Raw genomic sequence first — 13,151 nt, 5'->3', positions numbered from 1 at the left:
GGTACCAACTGGGTCTAGCTCATATTGTCGTAGTGGTGTTAGATTATAGCAGGACTGTGGAGAATACGAGAGGGTTGTCAGGGTTGGTAATCGTTTGTTATCTATGCTCTAATTGCCGTAGGGCTGTATCAGTTTAACCCATGTCTAAAGTTAAATCTATTGCGGTTAAATCAACCATGGATAACTATCTTGTGAAGATGGTCGATAAGATAAATCAGGAGCGGAGAAAATCATTGGGGAGGGTGGAAGCCACTGATCCTATTTACCCAAATATTAACTCCCCTACTTCTTTACCTGTTGTAGTTAATGTAAATGATGAGATCAATGACCCGACTCATGATACGGATGGCACCATAGTGGTTGCCACCGTAGATGAAAATAGCATAGCTGACCCCTCTCTTGAGGATTTAATACGTATATCAGACCCATCGACTGCTACCCTGACGGCTACAACATCGCAGAGAATACTACGTTCTAGCCGGACACATAATAAGATTGTACATTCCAAAAAGGGGGGGGGGCGATCATCTAAGAGAACTGATCCTTTAACCATTAATTCTGCTCAAGCCCCTACTGTGGTACAGGATAGCCACCCGGTCACCATTGATAGTAGACAGTTGGATCTTTTAATCAGTATGATTGATGCCAAGTTTGATCTACTAATTAAACCATTATTGAACAAACTTGATATGGTAGTTACCGAAGTGGCCAGATTAGGAGGCTTGTTAGAATCACATCTCAACGCAAGCACTGGTACCAAAGTTAACATTGAGGTACCAGAAATTAGTCATGTACCCCGACAGGCCTCTGAGATAGTTAAACCAACGGCTAAGATTAACCCCCCTAAGATACCATACGGTGAACACTGTGATGAGAGAAGAAATGTTATAGACCCTCTGCAGACCCTAGGCCAACAAAGATTGTCGTATACCCCTGTCGCTGTGAATCAGCCTGGACCTGGTGTAAAAAACACTGGTACTTCTAGGCCTGATCTGCCCCCAGCTTGTGCCCCGTTTGTGGCAGTTCTTACCAATGTTCCACCAGTTAATGAGACTGGCCGCAATCATAGCGAATCCCATGCTTCTTTAAAAAACAAAACTGTGGATTGGTTGCATCGGGAATGCGGCTTCCCAGTTGTTTTGGCAAAGGATATACTAAGCACAAGAAGAGTCAATTGGATCGGGAACTCGCGCAAGACTTGCGGGGGTGACTGTATTGTAGTTAATTTCCGTAGCCCCCATCTTGCATCCACAGCTTTGTTAAGAGCACAGTCATCCTCTTCATTGGATCAAGGGATATCTCTTCGGCCTCTAGGGTACTTCTGTAGGCATCTTAATTCCCGTCCCAATATTGTACATACTGGGGCGAGAGAAGGAGATATGAATGTTTCCCCTGGCCCTATCATTGCTACGGCAAACCGATTTGAGGCACTGAGCGGACTGGATGGGAATGATTGACTGGCGCCAGTTTCGTTTAAACCAACGGATGCTGCTGACACCGTTGGAGGCAAGGGAGGGAATGTTATTGTAAGGGTGCCAGATACAGTAGATGCCAGTGGGAATGACATTACCAGTGGGATGATCGGATACTGTGAAAGAGAGAATTGTGTCCCCCTGTCTGGGGACCAGCCTTGTAGTTCTATCCCTCCTGTTCCTACTAGCCCCATACCCTCATCCAGACCCCGGAGACAGAGTGCTTGTTTGATTGCTAGTTGGAACATTGCGGGACTCTCATCTAAGGACACTTGTCTGGGATGGGTAGAATTTATTAATACTTTTAACATTATATGTTTTCAGGAAACCTGGTGTGTTGACCCAATCAATTATAATGGTTTTGTTTCTTTTCATTTACCTGCTGTGGCCTCATCGTCGGGCAGAGCAAAGGGTGGGTTATTGGTTTTGATTTCTGTAGATATACCCATCAAAGTTAAGAAACATGTTTTGGTTGGTGCACACTCCCAGATTTTATGGCTTCAACAGGAGCAGGACAGGAATATCCTTTTAATTAATTTTTATAATAATATTTTCGACTGTTCAAGGTATCAGGTTGTACTTGCATTGGAATCTGCTATGGAAGACATTGTAACCAAATTTGATATTGTTTTTGATATCATTTGGATAGGAGATTTTAATACAGTGGCGTGTCCCCTTGCCGCTCAAAGGGTGTTTGGCTTTACTGACCATTGGGGGGATGGTGTTTGCCATTTCCCTCACAATTCTTATGGTAATTCTCTGAACAAAATTTTAACTATATATGACATGGAAATACTGGTTAACCAGGTTAATCACTCAGGCGAAATAATTCCCACTTACACGGGAAGGAACGCTAATACAGTAATTGATTTTATCTGTATATCATCCGGTATTGGCCCATGGTGTTCAACCCCTGTAGTTGTGGATAACTTAATTAGTGATCATAACTGTATCACTGCTGAGGTAACCTTATGGAAGGACCGACAGGTGTATATTCCATGCACTATTACCAATATCGAGCCACATCGACCTAATGGTATTCGTATCAGATGGAAAGGTAATAAAGCGGACATTCAATCTAATGCCATTGTGTCAAAATGTCTTACGGAAATTGTTACAATTTTAGAAAGTGAGGAAGGAAATGCTGAAATCGTGTATAATTTTACCAATATTAATTTAATTATAGATAGCAACTTCACCGTACCCCATAAGGGTAGGAAACTCCAGCATAAGGGATGGTTTGACCATACATGCACTACTGCACTTAAGAGGCTCAAAATAGCACTGACAGCAGAGAAGAGAGATATTGGTATCATTAGGGAATTACGAGGGATCTATCAGACCGCTATTAAGTCAAGGAAAATAGAATTAAGACAAGAGGCATGGGATAAACTAGACCAAGCAGCCTCTAATGCGGATTCCTCATTATTTTGGGCAACTGTTAATAGTCCCTTTTTAAAGGATAATAAGATGCCCGAACTATCAGCAAATGTTAGTTCGGAGAGTTGGGTCACCCATTTCTCCCTGATCTTTGACTCGGCTAGAAACGGGGGACCTTATCATGACAGGTGGCCTGTCACACCTTTGGATATCACTACCGCCGAAGTGTGGGATAGTATCAAATCTAGTAGGGGTGGGAAGGCCCAGGGACCAGATGGGGTTCCCATTGATGTATACAAAACAGCGCCCGAGATATGGGGTCCGTTGCTTACAAAGGTATTCAACACTGCCGTTTGCAACGGGGTTCCCCACACCTGGGAGGAATCCATTATTGTACCAATCTACAAGAAAGGAGACAGGGGGGATGCGAAGAACTATCGCCCAATTTCCCTCCTGGACTCCTCGGTGAAAATCATGAGCCGGGTACTTTTGGTTAGGCTGGAAGAATGGGCGGAGTCCAACAATATCCTGGCTGATTCCCAATATGGCTTCAGGAAGGGTAGAGGAACTTTAGAACAATGCCTCAACCTCGACTTAATTATCGGGAAATATACCAAGGCAAAAAAAGGATCTCTCTATCTCTGCTTTGCAGACTTGAGTAGCGCCTTATGGTGGACCATAATATTTTATGGGCCACATTATTGGAAATGGGGGCACCGGAGTCTATTGTTTATTTCTTAGCGAGACTCTATGCCAAATTAAATTCTAGTGTCCGTTATGGTCAGGCTGGGGAGTGTACCCCCAAGTTCAGGGTTAGACGGGGAATTAGACAAGGGTGTGTGCTTGCCCCTTTACTTTTTATTCTTTTTATTAATAAAATGGACTCAGTTTTAAAGGAGGTCGCGGCCGATGCACCAAAAATTAACGACTACAGCGTCCCCGAACTTCTTTATGCGGACGACGCTGTAATTTTGTCCAGGACCCCCATCGGCCTACAGCGTTTGATGGACAGGTTCTCACTGTTCATCAATGACAGGAAGCTGTTGATCAACAAAACAAAAACTTTTATCATGGAATGCGGTGTGGTATGTAAAAAACCCCATGCCTTTTTCATAGAAGGTCACAAGGTGTCAACAGTGGAGTCTTTTAATTACCTCGGCATCACCTTTTCTAAATCGGGCAGCTGGACCAGTGAGATCAATAGCGTCCAGGCTAAGATGGCGAAAAGCTCTTACGGGGTGTTTAAATTTGCTACTAATATCGGAGATAAACGGATCAAGATATGCTAACGATTTTTCAAATGAGATGTCTCTCGGTGGCCCTTTATGGAGCCGGGGTGTGGGGGCATATCAAGGCAGGGAACCTGCAAGTGGAGGAAAATCTCTTCCTTAAAAGGCTCCTGTGTTTGCCCAAATCAGCTACGAACGACTTGGCACACAGAGAGCTAGGTATTTTCCACCTCTCTGATTTATTGACAATAAGGCCTTTAATGTTGTGGCGCTCCGTCTGGTTAAAAGAAGAGACCTCCTTAAGTAGAGCAATTATTGGAGATTGTCTCTCCACTGACGGCCATCTAAAAATTCCCTGGATTAAATATGTCATAAATTGTTATTTAGAGATTTATGGTATTAAACTTAAAGATGATTGTAACGCCCCTTCCAGTCTGCCCAAAGAAGTGATGAAGTCGGTTTTTATGAATTTTAAGCTAGGGCAACGGGAAAGGATCAGTAGTAACTTAAGTACATGTATGTTCTACGGCAGATTCTGTGAAAACGAGGGATTTCAGCCGTATCTGAGCATAGTTACTCGACCCTCCCACCGGTATGTTATTACCAGATTAAGGTTTGGGATAGTCCATCATCTGGTGGCCTACCCGTGTATCAAAAAACATCCGGTAGGCCCATGCCCATGTGATAATGTATCAGCTCAAAGCACCATGCACTTTCTTTTACTATGTAACCTATATGATAACTATCGTCAAGCCTACCTCAAACCTATCCTGTTAAAATATGGAGTTAGGAATATACAAGATGCTATGAAGTTGCTTTTCAAACCATATCCTGATGTATGCTTTTTGACTGCTACTTTCCTCCTATTAGCTATCAAAGCAAGGCCTGGTATGCTTTTTTAATTATTTAAATGTTTTAATTATGAAACCTGTCCGCAATTTTATAATATGAAATGTTTATTGTATTTGCTGTGTAATTGTTTTGCTTTTATGGACTTGTGTTTTAAGCTCCGAATAAAGCCTTATGAAATGAAAAATAAATGAGTAGAGAAGGAATAATAATTTGTTGTGTGCTTAGTTACCCTTAGGAGTCTTCAGAAGGCAGAGTGATAGCTGAAGAAGAATTCCAGATAGGAAAACCAGAAGGTCCAGAACCAGTCTCTTCTATCGTTTAATATTTTATCCAATTTCCCCCTTCCCCCTTGCTGATCAGTTAGAGCCAAAGACATTTCTTGGGGCTGAGTAATTAGTAGTGGGAGTCGGGAAGCTAGCGACTTCTGTTCCTGTGCAAGACAACAGTAACCAGCGTGAAGCTGAAGGTGAGCTCTGACAGAGTGAAGTGCCCACGTATTAATCTTGCACCCGAACAGAAAAGAAATGGATGAGGGAATACATTTACAGACCTTAGGGTCAGTCCTAGAGGCGATACAAAAGGAATTGGTAGGAGTTAAGGAAGAGAATCAAAGTCTAAGGCAGGAGGTCATGAATTCTAGGAAAGAGACGGCAGAATTAGCACAGAGGATAAGACAACCGTATTCAACTGGAAGGGAGGGTCCCACCACATCAATGGGGGACGCAAATAAGCTAACAACACAAGTAATCCATTCCCTATCGCCAGTGATACCGTTGGCAGCGCCAGAGAGATTTAGTGGGGACCCACAAAAGGCGCAGGTGTTTATTACACAATGTTCACTTCATTTCTTGTGTCGCCCTTCTATCTTTCCTGATGCACAATCTAAGGTAGCCTTCATTTTGTCATATTTGAGTGGAGATGCAGCGGCATGGTCGATGCCGATAGTCTCACGAGATGATCCATTATTTCAGAATTTCGATGAGTTCAAGAAAGAATTTCTGAGAATCTTTGACCGAAGACGGATCTCTCAAGCAGTAGATAACGAACTCTTGGAATTGAAGCAGGGAAATAGAGACTTAGTGGCTTATCTAGCTCAATTCAACAAACTTGTAATGGAGACTGATTGGCCAGAGAACAAGAGAACAGCAATATTTTATCGAGGCCTGCGAGATGAACTAAAAGATGGTTTGGCTCAAATACCGAATCGTCCAACTGAAATTTCCGCCCTGATAGACCTAGTACTAGAACTGGATTTCCGGCAGGGAGATCGAAGGGGAGAGAGAAGACGAGAGTACAGAAGTACGGTTCCGCGATTCGACCGAGCTAAGGCTGGAACAGGAAGGAGTACAGAAGGAACCACAGGATCTGAACCTATGCAAATAGGAACGATTCGGGGACCACTCACAAAGGAGGAGAAGGAAAAAAGACGAGCCAACAACTTATGTATGTATTGTGGATCTAATGGACATTTTGTGCGGAATTGTCCAAGAAAACCAAAGGGTCCATTTAAGCCGAAGGAAAACTCGCATAACCACCTGTAGAAGGAGTTGTGCAGGTGGATGCGAATCAGAAATCAACTCCTCAGTAACATCGGCTGGTGAATACATTACAGTCGTCTTCGCCCCATTTGGTTTTATCCTTGACAATCCGATTTCATGAAAAGATAATAAAAGGAGTGACTGTGATGGTGGACTCAGGAGCCACGGGTAATTTCTGCGATCTGAAATTCGCGGCTAAGGTGGGGCTGCGAGCAATTGCCAAGGCTAGAAGTGAATCAGTTCGAGCAATCGATGGTACCAATCTATCCTCAGGGCCAATCACGAGTCACACAGAGTTAGTTGAGCTGATTCAAGAAGATGGGCATAGACAAGCTATACACTTTAATTTAATTGATGCCGCCCAATTCCAACTCATATTGGGACTTCCTTGGCTCACAGAGCACAATCCTTCAATCAATTGGAACAACAGAACAATTGAAATGAACTCAGCATATTGTAGAGAGAACTGTTTTGGGGCTTACGAGGCAATGAGTAAACAGAACCCGGCTCACGCCTTATGTTCAGCTGGAGTCTCCGTGTGCGTAATAAATACGCAAACAATTCCACCAGAATATCAAGACTTTGAGGACGTTTTCAACGAACAGGAAGCTGAGCAACTGCCACCTCATCGAGTTTATGATTGCAAAATAGACTTAGAGCCAGGGGCGAATCAGCCTTGCAGTCGAGTGTACGCCTTGACGGAACAAGAGAATCATCACCTGAGGGAGTATATTGACAAGTACCTGGCCAATGGATTTATACGTCCTTCCCAATCGCCAGTGTCCTCGCCACTGTTTTTTAAGCCTAAGAAGGAGCAGGGCGAGTTGAGAACGTGCATTGATTATAGAGCCATAAATCGAATAACAAAGAAGAACAGGTATCCTCTTCCCCTTATCTCCGTCTTGTTGGACCAGATCAAAGGAGCACAGATGTTCACGAAGTTGGATTTAAGGGGAGCTTATCACCTTATTCGAGTGAGAGAGGGAGACGAGTGGAAGACGGCCTTCAGGACACGCTTGGGCCTATTTGAATACCAGGTGATGCCCTATGGGTTGTGTAATGCGCCTGCAGCGTTTCAACACTTCATAAATGATGTGCTCAGTGAATTCATTGATCAATGTGCAATTGTGTATATTGATGATATACTAATCTACTCAAAGGATACGCAGGAGCATCAAACACAGGTTCGAGGAGTTTTACAAAAACTGCGAGAGAACAAGCTATTTGTCAAGTTGGAGAAATGTGCTTTTGGAGTTTCACAGGTAGAGTTCTTGGGCTTTGTAATCTCACCAGCAGGAATTCATATGGACAAACGGAAGATTGAAGCCGTACAAGAATGGAAGTCACCCATTTGTGTGAAAGAAGTCCAAGCGTTTATTGGGTTCGCAAATTTCTATCGGAGATTTATCGGAGAATTTTCCCGACGAATACTACCCTTGACACGACTACTGAAGAAAGGGACACGATTCGAATGGTCGGAAGAAGCAGAGCAAGCCTTTAAAGATTTGAAGATAGAGTTCACCACTGCGCCTATCCTCCTTCATGCCGATCCGACGGAGCCCTTTTATGTCGAGACAGATGCCTCGGACCTTGCGATTGGTGGAGTTCTTTCTCAAAGGAATAAGGTGACGGGCCAGTTACACCCGGTGGCTTATCGATCCAGGAAATTGACTCCAGCGAAAATCAATTATACGATTACGGAAAAAGAGTTGCTGGCAATAAAAGACGCCTTCAAGGAGTGGAGACATTATCTAATGGGGGCCCACCACGTGGTAACAGTCTACACGGACCATCGAAACTTAAAGTTCCTGAAGTCAGCCAGAACCTTGACACCTCGCCAACTCCGTTGGTCACTGTACTTTGCCGATTACGATTTCGTGATAACTTATCGGCCGGGTGCACAGAATGGAAAGGCGGATGCTTTGTCTAGGTTGAGAACTGGAGAAGAAAGAAGTCCACTAAGCGCTCAAGTGATCATACCGGATACCAAGATTATAGGCGCCACAGATATATTGAACTTTAAGGAAAAAGTAATCCAAGCTCTAACGCCAGAAGAAATGCAGAAATGGGCGCAACAAGAACCTGGAAGAGAAATTCGTGATGAATTACCATTTAAAGAAGGTGCATTGTATCTGCCGACTACAGCATTGCAGAAGCAAGCCTTGCAGGAATGCCATGATCACCTGTTGGCTGGCCACAAGGGAGAGTCCAAGACAGCAGATCTAATCAAAAGAAAATATTGGTGGCCACAGATGAGTAGAGACATAGAACAATATGTAAAGACTTGTGAGATATGCGCTCAGGGAAAATCAGAACGGCACGCTCCTCAAGGGCTGTTGCAACCCCTGCCCATTCCTCCTCATCCTTGGCATACAATCACCCTAGACTTAATTACAGACTTACCATCCTGTCAAGAGACAAATACGATACTAGTAATAGTAGATGCATACACGAAAATGACACACTTCTTGGCCTTAAAGGGAATCCCTACAGCAAAACAGTTAGCAAGGCACTTTAGTACCCAGATTGTCAGATTACATGGAATACCCAAGATTGTAATATCAGAACGGGGCACCCAAATTGTTTCGCATTTCTGGAAGGCTTTTATGAAAGGGTTAGGAGTAGAAACTCATTTTTCCACCAGTTTTCATCCGGAGACGGATGGACAAACGGAAAGGGTGAACCAGGAATTGGAGCAATATTTACGTTTGTTCTTGTTGAAACAGGAGGGAGAATGGCCGGACTACTTGTGGACAGCAGAATTCGCTCATAATAACGCGAAGAATGTGTCCACTGGATATTCCCCGTTCTACTTAAACTATGGTAGACATCCAAATTCAGCAGTACAAGATGTAGAGCTCACAGTCCCAGCAGTCAAGGATTTGGTAGCTCATTTAAATTCAGTACATGAAATAGCATCAAAGAATCTAGTACAGGCTAAGGAAAAGTATAAGAAGTACGCAGATAAGAAAAGAAAGAAACCTCCTCCACTAGGAATAGGAGATAAAGTCTGGTTGAATACAAAGAATTTAAGGCTAAAAGGGAACCGAAAATTTCAGCCACGATTTATCGGCCCTTACCCAATTGCAAAGCAGATCGGTCCAGTGACCTATAAATTGACTTTACCCTCCCAATTCAAAATTCACCCAGTGTTTCACGTTTCCCTTTTGAAGAAGGCAGTTCCTAATTTGAGAAAAGAATCGATTCCAAACCCAATTCAGCTGGATACAGGAGTGGAGCTTGAGGTGAAAGAAATTCTGGACTCAAAATTAGTCAGAGGTAACCTGTATTATTTGGTAGATTGGAAAGACTACGGTCCTGAGGAGCCGTCTTGGGAATTAGATTCAGATGTTCATGCTCCTAGGCTAATAAAACTTTTTTATCAGCGCAATCCAACCAAGCCCAGAGTGGAAGGACTACCCTTGGTCGGGGGTACTGTCAGGACCCCTAATGTGAGTCCCAAAGCGAAGCGCAAGGAACTTGGTTCAATAGGCGTTTCAGTTTCAAATGGGCTTCAATGGTCGAGTTTGTGGCATGCCCGCAATTCTAAGATGGCCGCTCAGGTGCTGGGGTCTGCGGTCTAGTTGTTTACAAATCCAGAGAGACGATGTGACGCGCGCACGCCTGAAGTAATGCGCACTTCACCCAGACATTTCCTCAGAGAAGACGTGTTCGAGTGTGTTCCCAGTTCTGAAGTAAATATTTGAGTAAGAAGCTTTCCAGAGTAACGCTTGAGAGTAGTTCCGAGTCAAGAAACCGAAACTTACCGAAGAGGTCAGAAAAGCCGCTAGAGTCCGTAGTGGGCTATTAACCGGGAGTCGTGTATGGAGTCACCTCGTCTCTACAGGGAAAAAACGAGTGAAGACTTCAGCCGCACCTGAAAAGAAAACCGAAGAAAGCTAAGTGAATTACTGATAGTTTATTCGTTCACATTAAAATGTAAGCAGTGTTTGGTGACGCAATAAGTATAACACTTACCAAGGTCAGCAGAGATCAGCATACAGAGTCCTGTAACAGAAAATGAAGAACATTATAGGATTTACTGAGAAAAGGTTCCTAAGGAAAAATTAATTGACAAAACCATCAGTTAACTAGGAAAGTAAGGAGAAAGACTTACCAGAGTTATAGCACCTCCGCAGTATCCTAAGGAGAGGAAGCAAACAGGAAAAGTTAAAAGCACAAAAGGCTTAATTTAGAAGACGACAGTTTTTAGAATAGCAAGAGGCAAGAAAAGAAAGAAGAGAAATCACGAGAAGAAAGAGAAGGCCACACACAGAAACATTAATGGTAGGTTTAAAAGAGAAAGAGTTAGAAGATGTTTAAAAACAGAGAATAAATAGGTATAATAAAAGATATATGTTTTACAGATAATTAGTGACATCAATAACAAGAAAGAAGAAAAGACAGAGTTGAACAGGAAGAGAGGCACAGCGTTCAGGATTCTGGGTAGGTAGAAAAATCATAAGAGAAGAGAAGAGAAGAAAAGAGACAGAATAGAGTAGAGAAGGAATACTAATTTGTTGTGTGCTTAGTTACCCTTAGGAGTCTTCAGAAGGCAGAGTGATAGCTGAAGAAGAATTCCAGATAGGAAAACCAGAAGGTACAGAACCAGTCTCTTCTATCGTTTATTATTTTATCCAATTTCCCCCTTCCCCCTTCCCCCTTGCTGATCAGTTAGAGCCAAAGACATTTCTTGGGGCTGAGTGATTAGTAGTGGGAGTCGGGAAGCTAGCGACTTCTGTTCCTGTGCAAGACAACAGTAACCAGCGAGAAGCTGAAGGTGAGCTCTGACAGTTCTGCAGGGAATCGAAGAGGGAACTTGCTGCCTTTGGTGAGACAGGGAAGCTTGCTTTGCTACTGCTATGCTGTACCTGTTGTGTGAGTATTGCTTGATTTGTGTGTGTGTCCTGTGATGGAGAAAGCTGGCACTTCTGCTGCTCTAGCTGTAACTATCCTCTGAAGAAAGGATGCTTGCACTGTTTTTGCCCACGCTGTGCCTTTTGTATGAAGGAGGGATGTTTCCACTGCTGCTGCTGCATCTTGTAAAAAAGCAAGGATACACTCAATGCACTTGTATAAATAACGTGCCCTATGAGCCAGGGACTGTCTCACAATGTTGGGTGTGAGATACTTAAAGTCCTGAGGAAGATGCCTGACCCCATAGGGGTAATACTCCAGCACTGAAACACGTCAGCCTTCCTGTTTTTAGGTCTAGCGTTAGCCAAGGCCTTTTGATTTTGCTAAAGTAATATGTATAAAATACTTATTTATAGGAGCACTCAGCCCCCCTCTTCATCCACTGGTCTGTCAGTGTGCCATTCACAATGGGGCAGTTGTTCAGCCTCCTTCAGCCACTGGTTGACTTTATTTTGAGTGACGGCATTCTGCCATTTTACACAGTGCACATCCACACACAGAGTTGTGCCAGGGACTACTATCCAATGTGTGCTATTTGACCCCAAAACATATTTTTGATTTAACTAATGTTTTTTCTTTTTATTGGTGAGGGCCCAGCAGTTTCCTAAACAAATATATACCCAAACCATAGCCACACAAGCATTGACAAAGTTAAAAGGCTGGTTGAGAACGCCAGACCTGTTGGCTTTGTCAATGCTTGTTCATCTTGTGGTACGAAAGCACAGTCATAACCAAGTTTAGCTCACCCAAACATAGTTTTTATATAGATCTGACAGTTTAACAAAGTGGAGCATAACCGTTCACATAAAGTTAGCTTCACTAGGAGACTGTGCAACGCGTGAATGGTAGTACTCACGGATGTTTCCCAGTGCGAGATGTGGACTCATAACACACCAGGACCCACATAAACGACAGGGTGCACTTTCCCTGTTTATGCTACAGTGCATCTTTTAAACAGGTGCACCGTGAGAAAACAGGCATAGTGCACCCTATTACTAATGTTATGCTGCCCTCAGGGCAGCACATTATTGAAAGGCAGACCGGCTGTTTGAAGAAGCCGCTCGGTCTCTCTGTGCAGGCGGCACCCGCCTGCACTTCAAAGACGCGTTTGAGATCCCCAGCAGGGGAGTGAAGAGCGTGACTGCATCCGCCTGCAGAGAGGATGTCTAGGAAGTCCATGGGACCCGTCTTCATCCCTGCAGAGGGCTGCCGTCAGGTGGTGCACTGACAGTGTGCCTCCTCTTTGTGGCTCCTCATGACAGCTTCTTTGCCTCGGTGACCACGTCAATAATACGCTGCAGGCACAGAGGCAAAGGGATTCCCTCATTTGTGTGAGGACACACCCTCATGCAAATGAGGGACCGCCTCTTTAAATTAGCACCGGTGCTACATGTGCAGTGCACTATGCAGAAATGGGACCGCACTCGTCTGTGCCCTCTTCTGTAATACTACAGTGCCCTGAGGGCACAGAAAATGGGTGCACATGCCCATTGCACTCCAGGGGCCCCTTATCGAATACAGACCTAGGTAGTTGGGTCTTCTTCCGATGTGAGTACATGAATGTGTGGTAATCCTGTTTCTTCTATGACTGTTGTACTTCCGGTTTATGGAGAGCCTGCTGCAGTCCTTTAATGCCTCTCACTCCCTCTTTAGTGTGTTAGCTACCTGTCTTGTACCTGTCCTGCGTGTGTGAGAGAATTGTGTATTGTTCCTTCTGCTGCTGCTACAGTCCTTCACTTATTCTTTATGTTAGGAGCTATAAA

General features: G+C 43.8%; 1 long non-coding RNA gene across 1 annotated transcript in view; it reads right to left on the bottom strand.

Annotated features, from left to right (window-relative positions):
• LOC146797328 (uncharacterized) overlaps positions 1-10,616 on the bottom strand; it is a 99,568-nt gene extending 88,952 nt beyond the window's left edge. The window contains exons 1-3 of the long non-coding RNA XR_014968471.1: positions 10,589-10,616; positions 10,450-10,479; positions 10,239-10,348 (exon numbers count right to left, since the gene is read on the bottom strand). This is a non-coding gene — a long non-coding RNA (uncharacterized LOC146797328). The remainder of the gene's footprint in view (positions 1-10,238; positions 10,349-10,449; positions 10,480-10,588) is intronic.
• Between the last annotated feature and the right edge of the window lie 2,535 nt (positions 10,617-13,151).

The sequence above is a fragment of the Triturus cristatus genome, chromosome 9 (genome assembly GCF_964204655.1).
Source record: "Triturus cristatus chromosome 9, aTriCri1.1, whole genome shotgun sequence".
Lineage (NCBI taxonomy): Eukaryota > Metazoa > Chordata > Amphibia > Caudata > Salamandridae > Triturus > Triturus cristatus.
The sequence above is the reverse complement of the archived record's forward strand: the minus strand, read 5'-3'. Positions and strand labels throughout refer to the sequence as shown.